Below are 17,755 nucleotides of genomic sequence, written 5' to 3' on the forward strand. Positions count from 1 at the left end.
AGTTACTCTTAAGCATAAATGTTTTATGATTTTTAGTATACTGAATTTTGAGATTCTGTATTTCATAACTTACCTGAGTTTCTTTATGGCTACAGTCACAAGAGTTGTTTGCAAATTAAAAAAAAAAGAATCATCAATTACAGGGCTACCATACAAAGCTTGTATGAAGATAACATATAATACTAAAATATTTACTGTATTTCTTACATTTTCTCTTGCAAATGCAATTTGTAGGGTACAGCATTCTTTTAATTGGTTCATAAATTTTTGTATGATAGAGATGAATTAAAAGGATTAATGGTTAAGTGACAGGAAGGGCCCCACTCATAGGCAATGAATTATAGGCAATTAAGGAATGCTCTGAGTGGGAGAAATAGTCTTCCCCTGAAGGAGCCCTCTAATTGTTTATCTAATACCAAGTTGTCAGCCCTGATATCATATACATACAAGTAACATTAAACAGACTGTTATTATTATTATTATTATTATCCTCTTCTTTGCTTCTAATTCTTATTATAATTTTGTCTGAAAGCTGCCAATGATACCTTTGCCACTGACTGAGTGGTGTGTGTATCACAAATTTCAGTACCAAATAAACTAGCCTGCCAGTATTTTTAGGCTCTATTTTCCTCGAAGTCTCAGAGCCTTGACACAGTTCATCCACATGTTTGTTTCAATGGTGAAACCTGAGTGATCATTAACCTAATTGCTAACAGAATCCTCATTTCCATCTGGAACTCCATCACACTCATGTTTAATATACAAATTCATATCAGTGATCTGGGCTTCTAAGCCACTATCACAGTTTCATGTCAAGTTGTGGTTTCATTATTATAGGTGTTCTGTAGCAAACTGCCAAATTTTGCCAAAGTGATCCTCCCATACAATTCCAAATATTTTTCCACATCTTAGGAATAGGAGCAACAAGACCGCAATTCCTGACAACATTTTTCTGTTAGTCTTCCGATACTGTTACAAGTTTTTACAAATGGAAAAGATTTACTCTTGGCTCACAGTTTTTGAGTTCTCAATACATGGTCAGGCAGATCCATCTATGGATTTTGGTCCAGCAGTGATCTGTAACACATTATGGTATGGTGCATGGTAAAGCTGTTCTTCACCTCCTGGCCACAATGAGAAAGAGAGAAGAGCTGAAGTACCATTCTTTTATGTAAAAGAAAGCCCCACAAAACTAAGAGATTTTGCATTAAATGCTTTTATATATTCTACTACCTCCCAGTGGTGTCAGTTATGGGACTCGGCCTTTAACAGATGGCTCAGTTTGATGAATGTTCCAAATCTAGACTATAGCATCAACTTCTAAGAGAAAGGTTTTGTTTGGTCTCGGTGTTACTGGTTCTATGCCATTCCATAACATAATTTGAACCTGTAGTGGAACACCATCAGTGGAGCACAGTATTGAGCAAAGACTTTCCCGGATGGCCAGGGAAATGGGGAACTGAAAAGAAGACAGTAAGAGCCTGGAACCCTGAAGTCATCTTAAAAGGCACATTCCCATTGACCTGAAGACTTCTCACTAATAACTAGCTCCTAAAGATTCTAGCACATCAGCACATCAGAACTGGCTAAGGTCCAAGCCTTTAAAATGTGGACCTTTTGGGGATATTTCAAATGTAAACTATAGCAGAATACTTACTCCTTTCATTTTCTTTTACAAGTACCAGATTTGTCTTTCTAATTTCATTCTTACAGTCACTATTAACAGTGAAATGAATAATTCAAATTGTCATGATGGTCAAATTTGATCACAAAATATTCCTTTACATTCAAACTCTTGCTACAGATGATGTATATTCTAAAATCATGGTTTATAACAGTTACATTCTACAGGGATTACTGAGACTACAGCAAGCAATATACACTCTCCAGTTGCCTCTCTTCATATGCAGGATTATAATGAGTGAGAATAATGCATATAAGCTGCATTGTGAAACCAGGTGACCATGGGAATTCAAGGCAAATATTTGTGAAGATTAAAAATGCCTATATAAAATGTTTAGTAGGGTCTTAGTACACATTTGAAAGTTGAATAGATTGCATTGCTTCACTTGTGATCTAACTTTTGATTGTCAAGTTAGAGGCATCTGAGTATCTACCATCAGAAGAGTCAGAATTATGAGAGTAAAACTACATCTGTAAGAACAGGTAAGTTGCTAGCCATTGCAAGTCATTTGAAGCTCGTATCAGACTAGTTGGTCTTCAATGAGGTGATAGTTAACAATTTGATGTAAGTTTGAGAATACCATTTAGATGAGTAGAAATTAAATGTTAATAGCAATATACCTTTGAACAGCTTAAAGTCAATGCAATATAATAGACACTCTGTGATGATTTAAATGAAAGGCCTCCATAGGTTCATATATTTGAATGACTAGTCTCTAGTTGGAAGGAATATTTGGGAAGGATTAGGAAGTGTGGCCCAATTGAAGGGTTAGGTGTTAAGGTTTCAAAGGCCCATGCCATTCCCAGTTAGCTTTCTCTTTTTGGTAGTTATGTCTCAACATGTAAATTCTCAGCTACTGCTTCAGTGTCATGCCTGCCTGCTGCCATGTTCTATTATATGAGGGTCATGGACTCACCCTCTGAAACTGTAAGCCCCTAATAAATACTTTCTTCTATAAGCTTCTTTGGTCATGGTCTTTGTCACAGTAGTTGAAAAATAACTAAGATACTCCCTTAAATGTTATTATCATATCTGATCCCTAGAGAGACCTAGGCTAAAGATAGCTGTCGCAAAGTTCAGAAGCTGTAGTTTGAGGGGGAGGATAAATTGTCTATTTAGGATTCAAATTAGGCTCTTTGAAGCTCCGGATTCTTGTTCATATTTATGTTATGATCTATAGACAGATTATCTGTAGACAGATGAAGACATCTGTGCTTCATCAATATGTGAATTCTCCACTAACAACTCAAAAGTTCATATAGCCATAAGACTCTGTTTAGTGCCAATTTAATATGGTTTGTTTAATTTTTCCCTTGTATACTGCTATTTTTCTAAGAATACTGATTAGCTATTTTTTCTATTGTTGTGATAAAACACCATGGTCAAGGCAATGTATAGAGGAAAGGATTTATTTGAGGCTTACCATCAAGAGGATTAGAGTCCATGATGGAGTAGAGGTAGTAAGTGGCTAGAACCACATCTGAGAGCTCACATCTTGAATCAAAAACAAGAGTCAGAGAGAGCTAATTCAAAATGTATGAGTCTTTTGAAGCCTCAAAGCACATCCCCAGTAACATACTTCCTCCACCAAGGCCACTCCTCCTAATTTTCCCACAAACAGGCACAAACTATAGCTTGAGTAGTCAAATGCCTGAGACTTATGGGGTTATCTCATTCAAACTGCCACATTCTACTGCATAAGCCTCATAGTCTTGTGGCCATAAAAGAACGCAAAATGCATTTAGTTGTACTTCAAAAGTTCCCATCGTCTTTCATAAGTCTCAACACTATTATAAAGCCCATAGTCCCAGTCTCTTCTGAGACTCAAGGTAATAATTTAACTGTAATCCCCTGGAAAATAAAACAAATAACATACTTCCAACATACAATAAGACAGAATGTACATTACCATTTTAAAGGAATAGACAGAAGAAAGGCAGGGTTGGGGGAGACACCAGTCTGGAATAGAAGGAGCAAGATGTCAGCAGACCGGTAATGCCATGGACACATGGCAACATATAGATTTATAGAAATGGCTTAATTTAAGATGAAAGAGCTAGCTAGCAAGAAGCTGAAGCCATAGGCCACACAGTTTGTAAATAATATAAGCCTCTGTGTAATTATTTTATAAGTGGCTGTGGAACCATGGGTGAGAGAGATTCATACTGACCACGGGGCTGGGAGGGACATAAAGAAACTTCCCCCTACAGAAAATGTAACATTGGGGTGTGATTTAAAGTTTTATAGGCTGTCCCTCCTTCCTATTCCTTCTTTTTGCTTCCTGTGTGTGCATAAAATCTTATCAGTCTGCTTCTGTACCTATAGGCCAGCCAAATGCTCCAGCTACCATTCCTTCTCCATCATGATGGCTTATATTCCTTCTGGAACTGTAAGCCAAAATTTCTTCCTTAACTTGCCATTTGTTTATGTGTTTTTATCACAGCAACAGAAAAGTGACCAATAAAACTTGTCATGTCCAAGGCATATTTTCTATTGTGTTGAATCTCATTATTTTTAAAAGACAAATTCAGAATATTTGTGTATTTCTTTTCCATACTGATCCATTATATTCATAAGCCAGCAGTGAGTTCTAATAATGAATCCACTGTTTTCAGGATACTATATTTTCCCCTTTCTTGATTTATTTTTGAATATTGCTGAAATATATATAAAATAATGTCTGAAGAAGCAATCTATAAGAGGTAATTTATATGAATTCTGTAATTGCATTATTCTATTCTTATTTTTTAAATGAATATCACTTTTTAAGAAAAAAATAATTTTCATTTGCTCTTTACCAGAACTATCCTACTTTCTTTACTTTACTTTTACTTTAGCATCCAGTGCTGCAGGCGTGTTAGAAAGCAGATGTAATCTGGGGAATCTTCCTGCTTTTCTCCATGTTTCTATCTCCCTCTTCTATGTCATTCCCCCTCTTCCATTTGAAAATTAACAGTTATGTTTCTAGCATTGCAGTTTTCATTGATGTGCCCTTTTAGTTTTAAGAATATCTTATATTTTTAGAAAGTTCTTTTTGCTATTGATTTCATCATTTTCTTGGGTTAAAATGTTTTCCCTTGCCTTGAAAACTTATTCTCCAATATTTAGCCTTTGGGAGAGTCAGGGAACCAACTTGGATTCATAGTTACAATACTAAAATATAGGACACAGTAGAAGCTCTGGTATTAAAACATTTCTGTCCTGATACTTGCCAGTCAATAATATTAGATTTACAAAACTGTATACATTAATTTATTTATTTATTCTATAATATTAATTAAATATAGTTACAACACTTCTACCCTGCCCTTTCCTCCCTTTCCTTCACATGTCCACTCAGTCCAGCCTCTCTTATTACCTCCCTCACAACTGAATCTCTTTTTCTTTAATTATTAGTGTTAAAACCATACACACATACACACTCACATGCATACATACACACACATACACACATACTCACATGTATAAACTAGATGAAATATATAAATAAAATCTGATGAATTCGTTTGTGTTGTTTTTGTATATATGGTTTCAGGGATGACCATTTTGTAGATCGAGATAGAGGTGAACTCTCCCTTTCTCAGAAGACTTTTTTTCCCTATAGTTCTTTGTCTAGGTTTGAGACCCCCTGAGATACCCTTTCGTGTTAGCATGTTTCTTAATTTTGTCATTATTCAGTTCTTGTTTATGCAGCCATTTTCAAGAGAGGCAGTCACACAGAAGATTTCCTGACATACTGGCTCTTCCATTATTTCTACCCACTGTTTGTAAATGTTGCCTGAGCCATGGATGTAAGAGCTATGATAGAGATGTATCCATGCACTGGCACTGGACTCCCCATAATACACTGATCTCTGTGTTGTGTCCAGTTGTGGTTTTCTTCAATAGCCTTTATTTGCCACAGAAAGAATCTTCTTTGATGAAGGGTAATGTCTACACATATCTGTGGGTATAAAGATAAAACTTAGAATACAGTTAAGTTATTATGATGGTATAGCGACGTGAAAGTTATGGTAGTAGATTATCTTCTAAGATCCATGACATCAATAGCTCCTGGTAATTGGCTAGGTTTCTAGTACCAGACATGATTTCACATTTTTAAATAAGCTTTATGTCTACTGAGATAGCTGTTAGTTACCACTGCCAAGTATATAACACTAATTGAACCTTTATGAATATCTTGATATGCTGGTTATTGCTGTGATTCATAGAAATCACAGCTGAGTAGAGCAAATAATTGTTTCCTCCCTTGACAGTTCGCATAGTGCTTTCTGGTGTTATGGAAGACAGACCGCAGGATGAGGCTTTCAGGTCACATCCAGCTCAAAGTATCTGAGTCCTATGTTCTATGTGTACTTTTTCTTCAGCAATAGACACTTACTTTCACCTTCTGAGAGGGAACCAAGGGCAACAACAACAGTATATATTGTTTGAGCAGTCATTTTTGACTACCCTAAATAATCACTCAAAACATGATTTTTCATCACTGGTACTTTTTTTTTTAATTGCCCTATGGTTCTTTTGGAGCATTCTCAGTTCAAGCAGCACAATTTCACAGAGAGAGAGGAGAGAGAGAGAGAGAGAGAGAGAGAGAGAAGGGGGAGATGAATAAACAGACAGAAACAGATTATAATGTTAGGTAAAAACAAAATAATTGAATTCCTTTAAGCTTTATCATAAAACTTTGTTGTTATTTGTCCCTACTCTGTCTCCTTCTGTGTTGAACTCCCTCTTCTCTTGCCAATTGGAAGTACTTTTCCCATGAACAAGGGAAAGCCAAGGAGGCTGCAACTCTACAGAGAGAAATAGGAGTAAGTAAGGAGTACTGGGATTTGGAGAAATATTTTTCTCCAAGAAAGAGCACACCAGATGGTTACCCAATACCAAATGATCAGCCTTGAAAATATACATACAAGTAACATTATGCAGACTGCGCAGGTGTATGTGTACGTTTGTGTGTGTGTGTGTGTGTGTGTGTGTGTGTGTGTGTGTATAAGAACATATATTTATGTGTTTGAGAATATCTATTATATATACATGTATATATTTAGGAATATATATATATATATACATGCATACATACACATACATGCACACACATATAGTTACAAACATACACACATTTCTAACAAAAATTTATGGAATAAGCAGCCATGAATTTGAATACAAGCAAAGAAAGGTATATGGGGATATTTGGAGAGATTTAAGGGAATGGGGAATTGATATAATTATATTATAATCCCAAAAAAAGAAATATTTATAAATATTTTTAAAGGCAGTCAGTAGTAACTAGTTCATATATGAAGGATTAGCAACTAAATTATTATTGGACTTCATTCAAAAATAGAAAGAAGGGAACAAGCTTTCATATACTTCCTAACTGTTGATTTAAATATTAATATTTAGATATGCAGCAAAATTACCCTTAAAATAATAAAGACAGAATACAGTAAGCCATATAAAGCAAAGCAGATAACCCTAATTCTGAAGACACATTTGCAAAGCATGTTAGAATGGATAAATTTCAGAAAGAAGGAAATTGACCCCAGAAGAATATTTTAGATATAAAAGACCAGTGAAAAGTGAAATATCTGATAACAGAGAAGACTCTGTTGAAATACTAAAAGAAGTGATTCTAAATTACTTCCATGGATGATCATGTAATTAACAGGCCACATATATAAAACTCAGCCTTTGTCTTTCAAGTTCCTGGCGCCCATTCTTCCTCATTCAAAATTCTTTGGAATATTTAGATTGAAATCACTTGAGTTGGTGTGGACTGTACAGCTGATAATGTCATGTAGAATAAATTATTTCCTGTTTGCATACATTTTGTGAGCAGTTAGTGACTTAAGTTGGTCCAAGCAGCATAAGAGAATTTGAGAAATGTAGCCAGACTGTATAGTATGCTGATAACCCCGTCTGTGCTGGTACCAAATGAGGACTCAAGTAGTGCAAGAGAGAGCTTCTATCAGAAATCTTAGGGCATCCTTTAAAGAGAACTGTAACCTTTTATGGTTAAAGTTCTTACCTTAGTTGATGGACTGCTTATGATTCCAAACTGTCCTTTTATGATAACTACTTTTCAAGATATTTTTATCTACTGAACATATGACAGCAAAACATGTCCTTCTAAACTTCCTTGTTAGAGATCAAGAGCTTGTTGTATACGTTCACAGTATAATAGTGATGTACATCATCATGCATAATTAAGTACATAATTTTGTACTCTTGAAATAAAAGCTAGGGGAACGAGGAAGTTCAGTGGCTCAGATCTGTAAACACCACTACAGAGATTGAATCAGTAAGACTGTTATGAGTTCTGAGCCAATATGGACTACAGAGTGAATGAATTCTGGTCCACCTGAGATACACACACACACACACACACACACACACACACACACACACACACACACACACACACACAAGATATGCTGTAAAAATTAACAAGAATAGTGATCTCTTTGCCATTGGTTTGGTTCATGAACATATGTTCACCTCCTTAATCTGAAGTAGCTATATGGTAGCATTTGCAAGGGTGAAAAAAAATTACAAGTTAGGCTAAAGTAAATGTATTAATATTTATAATGTGCAAGACACCATGTTTCGTCACAGATAAATTGATATGTGAGGTAGGTATTTTATGCAAGAAACAAGACATCACATAGTTTTCTGAGCCTGCCTTATTTACTGAGAGGATTTTAGAAGGAAATTAATATGTGATGCCATGTAATTTTATTCTACTGTGTTATTTTAACCCTGTGTTTCTAGCTTGTAGATACTTATCAAGATAGCTTGTAGATCTTTTATCAATACAGAAAAAAATGAACAATCTTACCTTAAGACATTGGATCTATTTAAAATATAAAGGTAAGAATAAAGAAATTGAAGAGTTTAATCACTGCTCTTAAAGATCCACTATATAAATACCCAACCAAAGGAGGGACACTTGAAAAGGTTTTCATCAAACTGTGGTCTTTAGGAGAACCTCATTGTATTCACAGCTGCCATTGACTTTTAACAGTAATCACTTAGCAGCTCTATTTCTACATCATTAAATTCTCACAAACTGCAGAAAAGTCACAAAATAGAAAATTACTCTGATTTTATGCTTCTTCCATACAGATGTTATAATTTCATTCAGAATACAGTTCCATTTGCCACTATGCCAGACCATTTAGTACATTCAGTGCCTGGCCTTGCAGCCTATGACCCAATGCAGCTATGAAGTTAACACAGCATGTAGGCTTTCTAGGAGCATGTATCCAAGCATGCATATGCTGTCCTTTTCACTGCAGTGAGTTTAATGGAGTAAGACTGAAAATCTAAAGCATTTTACAGGCTGTTTGGTATGTATTAGAAATCATAGTTCAGAATGGTTTTTCATTTCAGTTAATTTAATGTTTGGAGCCTGTCAAAAATCATGAGAGATGAGTAGTTATACTATTTGTATAGAAAAATAATCTCACCTTCAATTCTCTGTCCCTATAGCTGGCCTTCATTGAGTACTTCATTGAATCATTTTACACCAAGAACACTAAAAATGTACCAGACTCTGCTAAAGAAAAAGGAGGAAGCCTTTTATCTAAGTTAGAATTTCATTGATAAGTTTATGTTATTTATCAGGTGATGCTTATGGTTTGAATATAAAATATCCCTGACAAGTTAAGGCTTAAGTATTTGATTCCAATCTGATGGAACTGTTTCATAAATCTTTAAACCTGGAGCCTTGATGGAATAAGCATGTCACTGCTGATGGGTCTTCAGGTTTTATAGTCCAGTCCTACTTCTCTCTGCTTCCTGACTGCTGATGCAATATCATGAGCTGGCCCCATGCTCCTTCCAACACACCTTCCCTAGCATGATGGACTCTATCCTCTGAACCTGTAAGCTAAAACAATCATTTTTTTCATGAAATTTCTTTTGTCAGGATATTTTGTCATAGCAACAGAAATGAAGTAATGGCACTACCTCAGACTAAGCAATTGTTCTCTAAAATATTTCAACAAATTATATTACTAACCACACAATCACACATTTCAAATAAAAATTCAAATGACTCCCACAGTCAAAATGCATACCACCTCCTTCCCTTGAACAAATGAAAATCCTGTGAATTTAAATAAATTTCCTTTCATCACACACATGTGTGTAGTGAAGTAGGAAATGAAATGAATATATTACCCTTAACTTCTATTGCAAGTCTTAAAAAAAATTAGATATTAAAGATCAGAAAACAGGAATCTGTTGTTAGAAGAAAATAGAAAATGTGTACTGAAATTTATATAGGGATTAGGCTTCTTATAAGCAAAATACAACAAATTAGAAGCATTAAACCATACCTTGGCATCTTGACTTAAAATAAATCCCCCAACACAAACTTTTAAATTTATTACTGCATCAAACATTTAGAAAATAGTTTTGTCAAAATGAGCCTATTAAGTCAATAAATGTGTATTGATAAAAGAAAATAATGATTAACTCAGAGATGATAGCTAACTTATTGGACCTTTCAGGGAGACTAAATAGATAGCACCATTTGTTTATCTTCTTTCTCTTAAGTATGGAAATGTATTTGAATTTCTTTGAGCCTTGGACAATGAGAATGAACACGTTTACTGCACTGAATGGAAATGTATAATCACATAAGAATTTGATACCCAGATGAAATTTTTTTTATAAAAATTGCCACAAGAAAAGAAATCATATTATTTTGTAGGGCTATATATTTATTGTACTTCCTAATGCTTATATATTATAAGTCTACTAAATGCAACAAGATGAATCTGCACTATAGATTTACTTTTGTATGTGTGGAAGGGAAATGGGGTTTGGGGGCAAGTATATGTATGCTTATAGAGGTTGTCTTAGTCACCCTTCTAGAGCTGTGAAAAAAATATACCACGACCATGGCAACCCTTATAAAAGAAAACATTTAATTGGGGCTTACTTAAAGTTTCAGGGGGTTAGTTCATTATCATCATGGCAGGGGGGAATGGTGGCTTACAAAGTGTATGAGAAGTAGCTGAGAGTTCTACATCTTGATCCACAGGCAGCAAGAAGAGAGAATGCCACTGATCCTGGCATGGACATTTGAAACCTAAAAGACCACCCTCATTGACATACTTCTTTCAACAAGGTCATACCTCCAAATCCTTCTCAAGTAGTATCACTCGATAATGACAAATTATTGCTGCCTGGGGTACCAGCCTCCAGTAGTACAGGGCTCAAACGGAAATCCACAGAGTTGGCAAGTACTAGACATTTCTTATCTGAAGGGGTTAGGAAAAAAACCACACACATTCTTGATGGTTTCCTTCAGACCTTTTCTTTATTCTTCTTTTGCATTCTCTATTCTTTATTTTCCTGGTGATTTTCTTCTCTCATTTTTGATGCATTCCTTCTAACTCTATCTTTATTTTTAATGTTTCTCTTCTACTTCCTTCTAACTCTATTGTTCTTGTTGTTTTCCTTTTAATTCATTTTAATTATCTCATTCTTGTTATTTTTCTTCTTATTCATTTTAACTCCATCTTCATTCTTTTTCTTACAGCTTATATATCCTAGCAAAATCTTTCAGGCAGTATAAAAATTACAATGTGGTTACATTCTGTTTTTCAAACAAATGATTAAAATGAATACAAAACAAACAGTAAAAAAAAAACAGGTTTTTCATATCCCATACATGATTAAATATTTTATGTATTTCGGGTGAAAAACAAATTATCCTAAGAACCCACATACATTCATACCCACGCAACTTATTATAGATTAATTGTGTAGGCAAGCAAGACATTTTTTCTCAGTCAGGTCATTTACTGGCAGACTACCATTTTGCAGTTACAAAGAAAGGGGCAATTACTTTATTCTCATCTTGAAAGGTAATCTTGTAAGGAATCTTAAAGGAATCACAAACTCAAACTTTTATATATTAAAAAGAATCAGTCAGCTCTACTTTAAATCTTTCAGGTGCATACCCACTCATCAATAGTTTCTTATATCCGAAGATTGAGGACAAAATGGCACAAGGAATTAATCATCACCTTTAATCACCAGCCCAACCTAGCAAGGAAAGTACATCTGCTAGCAGCAATCAGGCTACTTTGTATTTTTGACCCTAACTTAATGAATCTATAACTCAGCTATGTGTCCTTGTGAACTTTAGGTTGTTTTCTGGGGGTTTTCATGTCAAAGCTATTATCAAAATATCTAACCTAACCTGAAGTTAGTTTAAGGCTTTGTTTCAGCTAATGATACACACCAAAACCTGTGACGGCATTAAGAGAATTAGAGCTAGTCTAGCTCCTGAGGACTCAGTTATTTTTTTAATTATTAACCTGACTTGCAATCTATGCAGCTCTGTAGGTGAAACTCATAGGCCCTAGCTGTCTGACATTTTATTATATTTACTTTTATGCATCAAAACTCTGTATAAACTAACATTATTATTGTCAACTAGACAGCACAGCTTAGGAAGGAATTATCTTCATAATAACCCACAGGTAAAAATGCCCTGTAGAATGGGATATTTCCATGAGACAAACACACTACATTACAGGCAATGGAGATCTTCCACCAGCCATTCACACCATGTCATATAACAGAACATGTACAGGCACAGAAGAAGCAAAAGACACGCTGGGGACTTTGGTCTCAGGGCCTTACCTATCTGAGATTCACACATCAGAGTTCCCTTCTGGTGGGCTGACACCTTAAACTTCATTTTCCATCTATGTTCCACACCTTGTGTAGATTTTCATTGCTGCATTTAAATTTCCACAATATATTTTCTCTAAAAATAAAAATAATTAGAATAACTTTATTCTATCTCAATACAGTGGAAAAAAGTTAGATATGTACATCAAAAGAAACTGCAAAAGTAAACAAAAGTATGGAAACTAATAACACAGTACAAATGATAAATATGTCCCTAAGTAAATCAAGAAAGAAATTTTAGATTCCCCAGAAAGAGAATAAAGTGTAATAAAATTTATGAAACACAATGAAGGTTATCTTAAGAGGAAAGTTTATAGCACTAAGAATCTAAATTTTAAAAAAGTTAGAGCTTTCAGGTAACTGACATGATGCACCTGAAGTTTTTTGTAAAAATGAGAACAAACCATATCCAAATTTGAAGGCAGGAATGAGCAGTTAAACCAGGATAGAAATTAATGAAGTAGAAACAGCAACAACAAAAGACTCTCTGAACTCCCAGAAATCTATGAGGGTGACCCTAGCTAAAACTCCTAGCAATGGAGGATATGGAGCCTAAACTTACCATCTCCTATAACCAGGCAAGGCTTCCAATGGAGGGATTGAGACACCAATCCAGCCACAAACCCTTTGACCTACAATTTGCCCTGCCTACAAAATGTGCTGGAATAAAGATGGCACAGAGATTGAGGGAGTGAACAAGTAATGACTGGCCCAGCTGGAGACCCACACCCTGAGAGGGAGCTCACCCCTGAGGGCCAGGACCCAGAGGAGGGATACCTCAGGGACATAGGATAGAATCAAACATGACTGGCAAAAATATTAAGGAAATGATCCTTAATAATATTATGCTACACTCATAGATAGGTACCTAGCCCAACTGTCATCAGAGAGGCTTCACTCAACAACTGATGAGAACAAATGTAGAGACCCACATTAGGTGGAGTTCAGAGAATCCTATGGAAGAGGGTGAGGAAGGAATGTAGGAGCCAGAAGGGGTCAAGGGTAATACAAGAAAATGTACAGAACCAACTACCTGTGCTCATAGGGGATCACAGACACTGAACCAGAAACCAAGGATGTAGAAGTAACCACCTTATTCAATAAGAAACACAGAGCCAATGCAGAGATGAAAGCCAAGAGGTCAGAGCAATAGCTAAGAGCTAAAAACCTTACCCTTCACTGTTGCAGTTGCACTACCTCTCTGAAAGAGAGCCACTTCCTGTGTGTCTGTCTTTTTATAGTGTTTCTGTTCTGCCTTCTCATTGGTTGCAAACCCAACCACATGACCACCTCATCAATGCCTGTCTGTACAGACCTCCAGGTCTTCTATGGTTGGTATTGAGATTAAAGATGTGTGTCTCCATGCTGGCTGTATCCTTGAACACACAGAGATCCACCTAGCTCTGCCTCCCAAGTGCTGAGATTAAAGGTGTGCTCCACCACTGCCCAGCTTCTGCGATGGCTTGCTATTTGCTCTGACCCCCAGGCAACTTTATTTATTAACATACAAATAAAATCACATTTCAATACAAAGAAAATATCACCATACAGGAAGCCTGCATGGGACTGACCTAGGCACCCTGCATACATGTTAAAGTTGTATAATAAGGTCTTCTTGTTGGACTCCTAATAGTGGGGTCAGGGGCTGTCTCTGACTCTGATGCCTGTTTTTGGGACCTATTCCTCTTACCAGATTGCCTAATCCAACCTTAATAAAAGAGGAGGAGCCTAGTCTGATTGCAACTTGATATACCATTGGCTGGATGGTGTCTATGGGAGGCCCTCCTGTATCTGAAGAGAAATAGTGGAGGAGTGGATGGGAAGTAGAGGGGAGGTGGGGGGATTTGGAAGAGGGAAGGGAGGGAAAACTAACTAACTAACTAACTAACTAACTAACTAACTAACTAACTATATAAATAAAATAACCTCAAAGAAGAACAAAAGAAAAAGAAAAAGAGAAACGAAAACAAACAAGCAAACAACCAAAAAGACGGCCAGGCGGTGGTGGCACATGCCTTTAATGCCGGCACTCAGGAGGCAGAGGCAGGTGAATCCCTGTGAGTTTGATGCCAGCCTGATCTACAAAGCAAGTTCCAGGAAAGACACAAAGCTACACAGAGAAACCCTGTCTTGAAAAAAAAAACCCAAAAAACAAAAAAAACAAAACCAAAAAGACTCTATGAAACCAAGTTTGTTCATTTGTTCTTTGAACAAAAAAAAAATACAATTAACAAATCATTATGAAAATTAACTAAAAGAAAGTGAGAATACCAAATTAATAAAGTTAAAGGTGAAACAAGAGACATAGCAGATACAAAAAAATTCAGAAACCTATAAGGATGTAACAAAAACCTATATTCCACTCAATTGGAAAACATAAAAGAATTGGATGAATATATAGATATATGACTTAACAAAGTTAAAACAAAGTGAAATAAATAATTTAAATATGCCTATGCCAAGCAATAAGATTAAACTAGTAATAAAAATCCCACAACACTCCCAAAGATTCTAGATAAGATGAATTCATTGCAGCGTTCTACCATACCTTTCAAGAAGAAATAATACCCATACTCTTCAAATTACTGAATTGTTCCACAAAACAGAAAAGGGAGAAATGATCCCAATCTTTTATTTTTTTCATCAACTCAGTATTCCTGATACCAAAACAAAACAACACAAAGACAAAACAAGAAATAAATTGCTGGCTGATCTCCTTGATAAACACAGGCACAAAAATATTCAATTCTAAACTGAATTGAAGATCACATCAAAAGGATCAGTCATCATGATCAAATTGGCTTTATCCAAAGATGTAGGGATGGTTCAACAAACATAAATTAGTAAATATAAATCAATGAACATAATTCATTTCTTAAATAAACTCCAAGATAGAAAGCACAGGACCATCTTAATAGAAAAGACTTCCATAAATTCCCTAAACAGCATCACCAGATGGAGACTAGTTTAAACATAATGATCCTATCAAAGATATATCATATTCAAAACACTGTATTATGTCCCTAGCCTCCATATGTTTATGCTATCTCATAATGCAAAGTGTACTTAGTCCCAAGTTCAACAGTCCCCATGGTATTTGTCAGTCTCAAATGTTCAAAAATTTAAAGTTGCTTCTGAGCCTTCAGACACTCTTTTTCACTGTGACCCTCTGTAAAATATATATATTGCACACTTCCAATACAGAAGGGCACAGCACATATGCTCTCATTTCAAAAAGAAGGAATAGGGGCATAGTGAGGAAAACTGAAATAAAAGAAGACTAAAACTCATCAGGAAAAACAACAAGCCCCCTATCTCTAAGTCAGACATCTGGAACTTATGTTTTAAAGGGCTTAGATGGCTCCTTCTCTGCAGTTTTGATTCCTGCAACATGTATCTCTTTCAATTTACAATATGCAGCCCTTCTTGGGAGATGCTCCATGGCTCTTGTATCTCTAATATATTGTGCTTTTCATCCTAATTCAGGATTTATCTTAACTTCGCACAATGGCCTCTCAGGATCTACTCATAGGGAATCTGATCCTGCCATATTGACTGGCCTTACCTTTGTTTCTCTCTGAAACTATGGAAGAAGAATCAATATCATTTCCCCAAATCTATGTCTTGCCTCCAAAACTAGTACAATACGGTCAACACTTAGATGTTCTGCTGGCAGCTTGGGAAGGAAACTGGACACTTAGATAGCAATTTTATCAGGTTCTTTACATTAAAACTGGTGAAAAACTTCTCTAGGTAATTTCTTTCCAGGAGCAAAAACACTTTAAGTTGTCTCCTTTAATAAGTTAGAGACTGGGGGCTGGAGAGATGGCTCAGAGGTTAAGAGCACTGACTGCTCTTCCAGAGGTCCTGAGTTCAATTCCCAGCAACCACATGGTAGCTCACAACCATCTGTAACGAGATCTGATGCCCTCTTCTGGCCTGCAGTCATACATGCTGTATACTAAATAAATAAATAAATAAACAAATAAATAAATAAATAAATCTTTAAAAAAAATAAGTTAGAGACTGTCATGTATGGGGTCCTGACTTCAGAGTACCATTGCTATTTTTCCAGTGTGAAGGAAAGTGTTTCTCATTAATGACATTAATCTATTTAACAAATGCCTTTTTCAGTACATACCTTAGCTGCCATCTTAAGCTTCCTAGTGTTCTGTTTCTCTCCAAAATGCACTTCTTAAAATTTCTTTAAGTTTCCTTTATTGCTGTTATTCATTATAGACATGCATAAAGGTAATCAGCAGTAACAACACTAGAGACACAATGTTATAATACCTTGAAGTTTCTTCCACCAAAGAAATTATTCCATTATTTTTCAATTCAGGCTCACACTATTAGGTCTCTAACTCTGTAGAGAACAGCGAAGAAGATTGTTCCTTGACATCATAATGCTTATTTAAAAACAGAAAGAACATGGTACTGTACATGGTAGTCCATTGTTATTGTTGCTGTTTTTCATTCTTTACTCCTTGGGGGTTCCACTACCCAGCTCTCAAATAAACACTCAGAAGCTTATTCTTTCTTTTTATTGCTTTTATGATTGATTTATTTAAAGTTCTCTTAGATTTATTATAGATTATTCCTAAATAATTTAAATGTGGATTATATTTTATGAAGAGAAACACAGGAAATCTAATTACACCATTTTAAAGAGTACATGTTGTAGATGTTACTTAACTAGAATGATACCAAATTTGACCTCTTGGTTATTATGTGTCAACAAAAGAGTCATTACCAAGAAAATCCTGAAAAAAGAGACTGGAATATGCATATAAAAAGTAGTAGATAAGTTGTCTTATGATCCAATATACATACATATTCAGATACTTTTAAAGGAAATTATACAATATTAGGGATATTTTTGTTAACACAATTCATACCCAAAATAGTAACTATATTAAATGACCCATGAGTTAGTCTCCTTTTCAAAATAAAAACATTTTGTTTATACTTGTTCTGCAATGTCAGATTTTAAATTTCAAATGTACAATGATAAAATTTACTGAAACACATATATTATATTATATTTCTTTTTTATTTTATTTTATTTATAATTTCCATTTTTCTTTATTAAGAAATTTTCTACTCACTCTACATACCACCTACAGTTCTCACCTCCTCCCATCACCCAGCCCTCCCTCCTCAGCCACCCCACATCCCCATATCCCCCAAATCAAGGTCTCCCATGAGGAGTCAGCAGAGCCCAGCACACTGAGCCTAGGCAGGTCCTAGCCCCTTCCCACTGTACCAAGACTGCACAAGGCACCACACCACAGGCACTGAATTCCAAAAAGCCTGCCCATGCATGAGGGATGGATCTCAATCTCCCTGTCC

This window comes from Peromyscus leucopus, chromosome X, assembly GCF_004664715.2.
Source record: "Peromyscus leucopus breed LL Stock chromosome X, UCI_PerLeu_2.1, whole genome shotgun sequence".
Taxonomy (NCBI): domain Eukaryota; kingdom Metazoa; phylum Chordata; class Mammalia; order Rodentia; family Cricetidae; genus Peromyscus; species Peromyscus leucopus.